Here is an 11,228-nt window from a genome sequence, read left to right as displayed (position 1 = left end):
CTATAATCCTCAGGAGCACAGACACTCAGCTAGGTTTTTGTTTATTTGTTTGTTTGTTTGTTTGTTTTTAGGGCACCTGCGTCATATGGAATTTCCTAGGCTAGGGGTCAAATTGGAGCTGCAGCTGCCAGCCTACGTTACAGGTCACAGCAACACCGGATCCTTAACCCACTGAGTGGGGCCAGGGATTGAACCTGCATCCTCATGGATACTAGTTGGATTCACTACCGCCGAGCCACTATGGGAACTCCTCAGCTAGATTTGTATCACGGGGTATACAAAGCCGCCTTGGGAAGAACCCTAACAGAGGCTTACTCTTCCCCAAAGATCTGATCCGTCACTGAAGCTTGTTCATCACATCCTTGAACATAAGAAACCCTTATGCCTTTGCTTGTTCCATTCATGTAAAATGGATCTGAGTGATCAGGAAGCCGTGCACCAAGAACAAACAAACAGAAGTGATAGAGAACTGATCCCAGTTCACACGGAGGGTATACTTTTTTTTATATTGGACTGTTTACAGTATGGCTGGATCGTCCCTGCACAAAAGCTGCATAAATACCCGCAGCCAGCTTTTCTGCCCTTTGGGATTGGGGCAGTCCTGCTGACTAAGCGATTGAGGAGAGGTCATGGTTTACTTGGTCGGGTCTGGCTTTCACGAGGGGCTGTGTGGCTGTTTTTACCCAGCAGTGTACCATTCTACCCCAAGCTGCAAACCACCTGCTAATAGACCTTGTAGTGGATCTGGACTAGAAAAACAATAAGCAGACAATCAAAGCAAGGCCCCAGGAACACATTAACAACATTTCCTAGAGGTGATATTTTCAGCACTTTTGTGAATATTGAGTCACAAAGTGTGAGGGTGAAAAACGAACCTGGCTTAGAGCTGGGCCAGCCATGTAAAGTCCTAGGTACTCCCTTGGGGAGTTTTTCCCTGGCTTGAGGATCAGGTCCAGAAATGAGCACTGCTTTACATGCAACCTGTAGTATCTTCTGTGCCCCATCTAAATTCAGAGAGCTTTCTCTTCTGGCTTTTTCCAGCTTTTCTCCCACTAATTAGAGACAGGAGGAGGCAAGACCAGCTGCATGTGATGACATGTGGGCTTATAGAAACAATCTTTTTTTTTTTTTTTTGTCTTTTGTCTTTTTTGTTGTTGTTGTTGTTGTTGTTGTTGCTATTTCTTGGGCCGCTCCCGCGGCATATGGAGGTTCCCAGGCTAGGGGTTGAATCGGAGCTGTAGCCACCGGCCTACGCCACAGCCACAGCAACGCGGGTTCTGAGCCACGTCTGCAGCCTACACCACAGCTCACAGCAACGCCGGATCGTTAACCCACTGAGCAAGGGCAGGGACCGAACCTCAACCTCTTGGTTCCTAGTCGGATTCGTTAACCACTGCGCCACGATGGGAACTCCAGAAACAATCATTTTGCTTTAACATGGAAATGTACTGTTTTCTCTCTCCTCTCTTCCTGCCCCTTTATTTTTGATGGATGCAGCTGAGGCATATGGAAGTCCCTGGGCCAGGGATTGAATCCAAGCTGCAGCTGCTACCTACACCATAGCTGTGACAATGCAGGACCCTTTAACCCACTGTACGTGGCCGGGGATCAAACCTGTACCTCCACAGCAACCCAAGCTGCTGCAGTCAGATTCTTGACCCACTGCACCACAGTGGAAACTCCTGCACTGAAGGAGTTTTTTGTCTGCACTGAAAGGACCTAAGGAAAGTCCCCTCTCTTGTTGGGAGTGTTTGCTGACCAGGGCCTTCTATACCATGGAAAGACACACTAGCATTTGGCCTGTGTATCATCGAACTCTGGGTAGAGCAGGCAAAAACAGTTATTGTAAAAGAATAAGAAGAAGAAGAGGCTCGTCCCCTAGAGGAAGCTCTTTGGTGAAGAGAAGGTTCTCTTGTGGCAGAAGAGGAAAGAGCTCAGTGAGTTTCTGGAGTTGGGAAAGTGCCTGTCGTTTTGTTCAGAAGCCCAGGGAAGTGGCTCGTCCTCAAGGGAGATGGTTGAACCATGTGCTTAAAGGGATGGGGACACATGCTCTGGGTTCTCCTTCTTGGCAGCAGTTCCTGTGCCTCAGGCCTGGACAGATGGGGCAGCCATCCTCGCAGGTGTGTATGTGTGTGTGTGTGTGTGTGTGTGTGTGTTCATGCATGCGTGTGAATATGTGTGCAGCAGCCCAGTAGAGTGGGACTTCCAGGCAGAAATCAGGGTGAGTCATGGAAAATAGAGAGGTGTGGTCCTTCTTGCACACCCAAGTGGAAGAGACAACGCTGAGCATTTCCATCCAGGACTCAAGTCACATGTAACTCTGTTAAGGAGTCTCTACCTGGCACATGCAGGGACTCACCCAGATTTTGTGGAGCTGAATACTTAATCTGGAGAAGGTGGCTGCTTTAAGAAAAAGTAAACAAATTTATAAGCATAAAATTTGCTAACAAGCCTTAGAAGGAGGCTGTGCAGTTGAGAGCATCTGAGCTTATGCATTATTGGTTGTATGATAAAGCCTCCTCTTCATTATTACATTTTTGTCTTGGTTGAGGTTGTAGGAAAAGAGCCCTGAAGGGCTTCCCCCCTCACCATCCATGGACATTTCTATTTCTCTTCTCCTTCTATTTCACACTCTCTGTTTTCTCCAGCTTTCCATACCTTCCCAACCAAGGGAAGATCTGAAAATCATGTACAAAATTTGTATATGTGAAGGCTTACTTCCTTCCTTAACTAGGTGACTCAACCTTGAATTAAAAAAAATCTTTTATTGCAAAATGAAAGGCTTCACTCTTTTGATAATCTCTCTCCCTGGCAGGTCTCAGCCTTATCCTTCTACATGCCAACCATTTTAAAAAGAAAATTGGCATCAGCAAGCAGTCTAGAAGATTGGGAGGAGGGAGCAGAGGGGACTTGGTACCAAACTTTACTAAAACTATTTATCTGGTCTTGAAGGGAGACTGATTTTCTCCCTGGATCCTGAAAGCAAGCAGAGCTGAGTCCCCACCTGAATCACAACAGATTTTCTAAGCTGGTTCACGGTCTCACAGCTGGCACATACTCAGGTTCACATAAATGGTCAACATTCTCTGAATCACCAGTGGAGAGAAGAAGACACACAACGGAGTCTCTTTTTGTTGGCCTTTGCTAGAAAAGGTGCTGAGTCCAATGTCACTGAGACAGAGAATCATTTTCCTGAAGACAGGCCATGACTGTGCCATCCATTCTAGAGAAAATTCCAGAAGAAGAATTCCAAGACATTCAGAGCGTGTGTTTATGCTACTCATTCAGACATTCAGTCTCATTTGAACAAGGAAATCTCATTGTTTCAGAATTAGATTTTACATCTATTTAAAGAAATATACCACTGAATGTTGAAAGCAGTAGTGCCTTATGTATAAAATGTTGTTTACCTTAGGTGACATTTTCTAGTCTTCCTTGCAGTGACATAATGAGGGAAGGAACAGCAGGGTCTTGTATCTGTTTTCCACATTTGGGTTTATGACCTTGCCTCCTTTTTTTTTTTCCTCCCCCCAATGCCTTCTTTAAAAACAACTGAAAATCCCAAGTCTTCAGAAGAGGTTTAGAAGGACAAGAAACAGCAGCATCAAGGGAGTCAGGAGACCTGGGGTCTAAGTCCCCTTTAGCCACTGGCCAACCATTGCAGTGACTTGATCCCTGTCCCTTGAGCTCTCAGCCTTGATTTGCTCATCAGTGCCATGAGAAGCTGGGCCAGCTCATCCCTCACGTCCTTCCCAGCTCTAGTGTTTGTGTTAATGATTTTCCTCTGAGAATTCCAGAGCCTTTACATAACTCACAAGGCTAAGAGTCCACTTAGAGAAGCACAGGGGCCTCAGCTGTGCTCTTGTCACATAGAATGAGTCCAGCTGAGGAAGGTAGTGTGGGAACAGTGTGTTCACACAGTGGGGGGAGAGCTCAGAGAATGCATCATCCTAATGGCACAGGCTTTGGGATGGGGCTGCCGTCCACCTTGGGTCTGGATAGAGAAACCTGGCTTTTGGTCAGAATCCTAGTGAAATAAATAGGTGTGGAGATAGAGCTAAAAACAAGGGTGGGCCAGCTCCGCCACACTGTCTACCCTTTGGCCAAGTCACTTGCCTCCCTGGGACACGATTTCTTTATCAGTGCAAAATGAGGGTAGTAAAATTAGTCCTGCCTTGATCAGCAGCTTTTGATAAGGTCGAAGTACATATGGAAGTAAAGGAGTTTGAAAACAGTGACACATATAAAGAAGGAATGTGAGCAGCTTTGAAAGGTGTTTCTAGGAGTTTCCATTGTGGCTCAGCAGAAATGAATCTGACTAGTATCCATGAGGATGTGGGTTCAATCCCTGGCCCTGCTCAGTGGGTAAGGACCCAGTGTTGCCGTGAGCTGTGGTGTAGTCACAGACATGGCTCAACTCCCACATTGCTGTGGCTGTGGCTGGCAGCTGCAGCTCTGATTTGACCTCCAGCCTGGAAACTTCCATATACCCCTGTGCCTGGCCTAGGCAGGAATGGAGGATGGTGAATTTCAACACAGCAATGAAGGGATGAAGGGGGAAGGGCCTGGGCCAAGGGAGGATAGGCAAGATCAGGTAAAGAGCAGGACTGGAGGACACCTGAATCCAAGGAAAGGCTGCTACCCAGCAGCCAACTTCAGCCTGGGGTGGGTGGCAGCTCCAAGCCTACTGTGTCCACTTCCATAGGCCCTCTGTTTATTGACAGTGTGGTCTAACTTCTGGAAATGTGGGTGGTACTTTTTCTTCTAAACAGCAAATGCCTGGCTCTGAGATGCCTGCAGAGGCTGATACCCTGATGCCCCATCCTAGGGCTCTCTTGCCTTGTGAGACTCTCAAGAGCTCTGTTGGATGACTCCCGGCACGGTGCACAAGAGGCCAATACCCTGATCACCTCTCAGGAGAGGTCTCCCTGGTCTAGTGAGGCAGTGACAGGACTGAGAGAGAAACCAGGCCAAGTAATAGCAATAATGATAATCATAGTTACTATTTATGGAACACCATGTGCCCGATGCTGAGCTAAATGTTCTACATACATTTGCCTTTTTAACCTTCACAGCTCCCTAATAAGCCAGTTGTGGTATTATTTTTCTCTAGTTAGAGAGGTTAGGAAAGGTCATAGGATCTTAAATCTCCTAGCTCATTTTCATGATAGAATTGACTTGAGCCCACTTTGTTGGGACTCTGAATCCTAATTATTATTCTATTCTTTTTGAGTTCACAGATTCTTATCAAGTCAGCCCAATGTTGTCTGTGCTTCAGCGGAACCCCAAAGATTAAGTTAGTTCTGAACAGTGAAGAGACTGAGATACAACAGTGATCCATAGAAGGCCCAGTTTGCTCCTTTTGCAGGGGGCAAAGATAAAGTAGACAAAAACAGTAGTTCTGCACTGGTCTAGGAAAAGTAAGATGCCCTGGAAAGGACAGAATTGATTTGTTAATGGCCATGCCAGTTAGTGGCGTCCTGATGCCACCTTGCACTGGCTCATATCTGGCTTCACTAGACAATTGTGCACATCTCTTCCCAACTCCACACTCAGTCAAGTTAGATGAGTAGCTTGCGCTTGTCCAAGGTGGGAGTTTTAACACCATGCAAACACTGCAAATCAGTTTATTTCCCTGTAGAGCCAGTTGTTAAACATATACCTGCCCTGATTCTAGCCTTGTTTGTCATTTTTTTTCAATGAATTGTTGACTCCCATAAATAATTGTTTCTGAAATGTGGTGTCTAAAAGGAAGTCTTAATTCTACATATATAGATATTATACATAGATTAAAGGAGCCCTTCTAACATGTGCAGATAAAGACATGCATTGAAAGTATGCTCAGTAACTAAACATGCTCAAGACAACTGAGTAAGAGTGACAGGCCCTTATTGCCAGTTCCAGAAGAATATGCTGCTCTCAGAACTGCCATCTGTACCTGCAGGGAAAGGGATCTGTGGTCAGGGTTTCCTTTGGCAAAGTCTGGTGGCTCAGATTGTGGCAGCGAGACTGCGTGTCTGTGTGAATGACCTTTTCCTTTTGTGCATTTAAAAATAACCTACCAAAGATAGCATGGATAAGTGAAGCATGAAGCTAAGCGGTTTCATTAGAGATAAATATTTTGTCAGATTGCCTAACTTGTCAATTACATCTGGTTTCACCAGATATGGCACTTATAATGTTATCTGTAGAATCACCTCTCCTGATTTTCTGTGCAAATGGGAACTAGGAATAGAATGGAGAAGTAGAACTCTAGGTAATCCCCACATCTCAGTTTTTCTATTACTTCCAGAGTCTCTCATATTAAGCCTTTTGTCTGAATTGGAGTGGTGACATGCATTTTGGACCATTTCCCAGCTCCTTCCTCCCTCCCTCCATATAAGGATTCCTGGCGAGATAGAAATATCTATTGGACACTTACTCTGAACCTCTTTAACTACAGTTGTGAGAGAGTAGCACCAGGTAGTCTCTCTCACTAAGGGTCCCTCTGGTTCACAGTTTCTATGCCTACATAACCATCATCCATGAGGTCCAAAGCATAACCAATCCCCTGAAATGTACAGTTCCAACAACTCGAGGTTGGGGTTCGGGGCAGGGTTTCAGTGCTAGTTCAAGACCTCTGTTCTTTTGAAGAGTACTGCTTTCTTGATCTGGACTTAGCAGGTAGAAAGATACCTTCCCTCAGATTCCCTAGTAAAGTAGCAGCCAGAGCTGGTGTAAAAATACCAGGAGATAAAATTAGTTACCCTGAGCTGCCAGCAGCTGGCATGGCGGGGTCGGGCCAGCTGGGAGGCTCTGCCTGGCATGGTTCTGCTTCTGCTGGGCTCTGCGCCTCACAGGAGGGTCTTACATAAGACTTGTCACAGCAGCCTGCCCCTCCCTGCTGGGACAGTTCACAGGACACAGGATTAGCTAGCTAGAGCCAAGCTCTATTTCTGGAAGGCAGAAAGTTCAGCCCAAGTGTATCCACTGAGAAGATACTCATTTACTCCATTGAAGGGAGCAGAGACAGAGACTTCCAAGGGGAGAATTATTTTAGGAGATCATTTGTACAGAAAAGTGAAGAACATTAGGGATCAGAGTAGGGGACAAAAGCAGAGCAAGAACAAGCTTGAAAAGTAACTCTGTTCCTCCTGTTGTCATCTCTCCTTTGGCTGCTGTACTTACTGACTCACCCCCAAAAGTTTAGAAAAAAAGTTAACTTTTCCAGTAAGCCTGCTGAAACAGGACTGTATGATTTCATCTTTGACACCAACCTAATCTTACATGTTATGCACATTATGCATAATACATTATATAGTAAATTCTGATTATTCAACATCCTGAAAATCTCTGCTAGCCAAATAAATATCAGATCCCCACATCAGGCTGGAATTTTGTTATTATATTAGGTTATGGGGAGGGACGTTGCTGTCATGCACACATTTATGTTTCACTGCCTCACCAGACAAATAATTCCTTCAAGACAGAAGGATAGGGAGTTCCCATTGTGGCGCAGTGGTTAATGAATCCAATGAGGAACCATGAGGTTGCGGGTTCGATCCCTGCTCCTTGCTCAGTGGGTTAAGGATCTGGTGTTGCCATGAGCTGTGGTGTAGGTTGCAGACATGGCTGAGATCCCATGTTGCTGTGGCTCTGGCGTAGACCGGCGGCTACAACTCCAATTCGACGACTAGCCTGGGAAACTCCATGTGCTGCAGGAGCAGCCCTAGAAAAGACAAAAAGACAAAAAAAAAAAAAAGACAGAAGGATATAGCAGGTATGATGATATGATGATAATGTGGCTAATTAAGGAGAAATTATTTGAACTTATGTCCTTGGTGCTGATGATTGTGTGTATATTGATGGAATGGGTGTATGGAGTCTATTGGAAATGACAATTTTGTTTTTTTTTTTTTTAAAAAAAACAATCATTATAGGTGATTTACAATGTTCTGTTAATTTCTGCTGTACAGAAAAGTGACCCAGTTATACATGTACACATTCTTTTTCTCACATTATCCTCCATCATGTTCCATCACAAGTTATTGGATATAGTACCTTGTGCTCTAGCAGGATCTCATTGCTTATCCATTCTAAATGCAATAGTTTGCATCAACTAACACTCAAATGCCAGTGCTTCCCACTCCCTCCCCCGCCGCCATATCCATGAGTTTGTTTCTTTTTTTGTAGATAGGTTCATATGTGCCATATATTAGATTCCAGATACAAAAGATATCATATGTTATTTGTCTTTCTCTTTCTTTTTTTTTTTTTGTCTTTTTGCCTTTTCTAGGGCTGCTCCTGCAGCATATGGAGGTTCCCAGGCTAGGGGTCAAATTGGAGCTGAAGCCACCAGCCTATGCCAGAGCCACAGCAACATGGGATCTGAGCCGAGTCTGCAACCTACACCACAGCTTAGGGCAACACCAGATCCTTAACCCACTGAGCAGGCCAGGGATTGAACCCACAACCTCGTGGTTCTTAGTCGGATTTGTTAACCACTGATCCACAATGGGAACTCCTGTTTTTCTCTTTCTGACTTACTTCACTTAGCATAGGAATCTCTAATTCCATCCATGTTGCTGCAAATGGTATTATTTTGTTCTTTTTTAGGGCTGAGTAGTATTCCATTATGTATATGTACCATATCTCATAATCCATTTATCTTTTGATGGACGTGTAGGTGTTTCCGTGTCTCGGCTACTGTGGATAGTGCTGCAGTGAACATGGGAGTGAATATATCTTTTTCAATGAAAGTGTTGTGCAGATATGTGTCCAGGAGTGGGATTTCTGGGTCATATGGTAGTTCTATATTTAGTTTTCTGAGGCACCTTTATACTCTTTTCCAGAGTGATTGTACAAATTTACATCCCCACCAACAGTGTAGGAGTGTTCCCTTCTCTCCACACAGCATTTGTTATTTGTAGACTTAGTAGTGATGGTAATTCTGACTGGTGAGAGGTGGTACTTCATTGTAGTTTTAATTTGCATTTCTCTAGTAATTAGTGATGTTGAGCATTTTTTCATGTGCCTGTTGGCCATCTGTATGTCTTCTTTGGAGAAATGTCTTTTCAGCTCTTCTGCACATTTTTTAATTGGATTGATTGGTTTTGCTGTTGAGTTGTATGAGTTGTTTGTGCATTTTGCAGATTAAGCCTTTGACAGTTGCATCATTTGAAACTATTTTCTTCCATTCCATAGTTTGTCTTTTTGTTTTATTTATGGTTTCCTTTGCTGTGCGAAAGCTTATAAGTTTGACTAGGTTCCATTGGTTTACTTTTGCTTTTCTATTGCCTTGGGAGACTGACCTAAGAAAACATGTGTACAGTTGCTGTCAGAGAATGTTTTGCCTATGTTCTCTTCTAGGAGTTTGATGGTGTCTTATCTTACATTTAAGTCTTTAAGCTGTCTTGTGTTTTTTTTGTACATGGTGTGAGGGTGTGTTTTAGTTTCATTGATTTATATTGATTTGTCCAGTTTTGCTAGGACCACTTGATGAAGAGACTATCTCTTTCCTATTTCATATTCTTGCCTCTTTTGTCAAAGAGTAATTGATCATAAGTGTCTGGGTTTATTTCTGGGTTCTCTATTCTGTTCCATTGGTCTGTATGTCTGTTTTTGTACCAGTACCACACTGTCTTGATTACTGTGGCTTTGTCATATTGTCTGAGGTCTGGGAGAGTTATGCCTCCTGCTTGATTTTTTGTTTTTCCCCTTGGGATTGCTTGGCAATTCTGGGTCTTTTGTGGTTCCATGTAAATTTTTGGATTTTTTGTTCTAGTTCTGTGTAAAATGTCGATGGTAATTTGATAGGGATTGCATTGAATCTGTAGATTGCTTTCAGTAGTATGGCCATTTTAGCAATATTAATTCTTCCAATCCAGGAGCATGGAATATCTTTCCATTTCTTTGAATCCTTTTTAATTTCCTTGATTAATGTTTTATAGTTCTCAGCATGTAAATCTTTCACCTCCTTGGTCAGGTTTATTCCTAGGTATTTAATTTTTTGGGGTATGATTTTAAAAGGTATTGTATTTTTGTATTCCTTTTCTAATATTTCATTTTCAGTATACAGAAATGTAACCCAATTTTGAGTGTTAATCGTACATCCTTCTACTTTGTTGAATTCGTTGGTCAGTTCGTGTGGTTTCTGTGTGGAGTCCTTAGGGTTTTATATATGTGGTACCATGTTATCTTCATAAAGTGACAGTTTTACTCTTCTCTTCCAATTTGGATACATTTTATTCCTTTTGTTAGTCTGATTTCTTTGGCTAGGACTTCCAAAACTATGCTGAATAAAAGTGATGAGAGTGGGCATCTTTGTCTTGTTCCAGATTTTAGTGGGGAAGCTTTCAGCTTTTCTCCATTGAATATTATATTTGCTGTGGATTTGTCATAAATGTCTTTTATTACGTTAAGGAATGTTCCCTCTATAGCCACTTTGGTAAGAGTTTTTTTTAATCATGATTGGATATAGGATTTTGTCAAATGCTTTTTCTGCATCTATTGAGATGATCATGTGTTTTTGACTTTTCTTTTGTTAACATGTTGTAGGATGATGATTGATTTGCATATGTTGAACCATCTTTGTGAACTTGAGATGAATCACACTTGGTTGTGGAGTACAATATATTTATATGTTGTTGGATTCAGTTGGCTCATGTTTTGTTGAGAATTGTATCAGTATTCATTGAAGCTATTGGTCTATGATTTTCTTTTTCTTTTTTTAGTATCTTCATATGGTTTTGGTATTAGGGTGATGGTGGCTTCATAGAATATCTTTGGGAGTATTATTTCTTCTTCAACTTTTTGGAAAAATTTAAGAAAGATGGATATAAGTTCTTTTTTGTATGTTTGGTATAATTTGCCTGTGATGCCCTCTGGTCATGGACTTTTGTTTGTAAAGAGTGTTTTTGTTACATATTCAATTTCATTTCTAGTGATTGATCTGTTCAGTTCATCTATTTCTTCTTGATTCAGTTTTGGTGGGTATATGCCTCTAGAAAGTTGTCCATTTCTTCTACGTTGTCAAATTTTTTGGCATGTAATTGTTCATAGTAGTCTCTTAGGTTTTTTTGTATTTATGCAGTATCTGTTGTGATTTCTCCTTTTTAATTTCTTGTTTTGTTTGAGATCTTTCTCTGCTCTTCTTGATGAGTATTGTCAGAGGTATGTTAATTTTGTTTACCCTTCCGAAGAACCAGCTATTAGCTTTATTGATTTTTCTATTGTTTTTTGAATTTCTA

This window comes from Phacochoerus africanus, chromosome 4 (assembly GCF_016906955.1).
Source record: "Phacochoerus africanus isolate WHEZ1 chromosome 4, ROS_Pafr_v1, whole genome shotgun sequence".
Classification (NCBI taxonomy): domain Eukaryota; kingdom Metazoa; phylum Chordata; class Mammalia; order Artiodactyla; family Suidae; genus Phacochoerus; species Phacochoerus africanus.
This window is presented reverse-complemented; position numbering follows the sequence as displayed.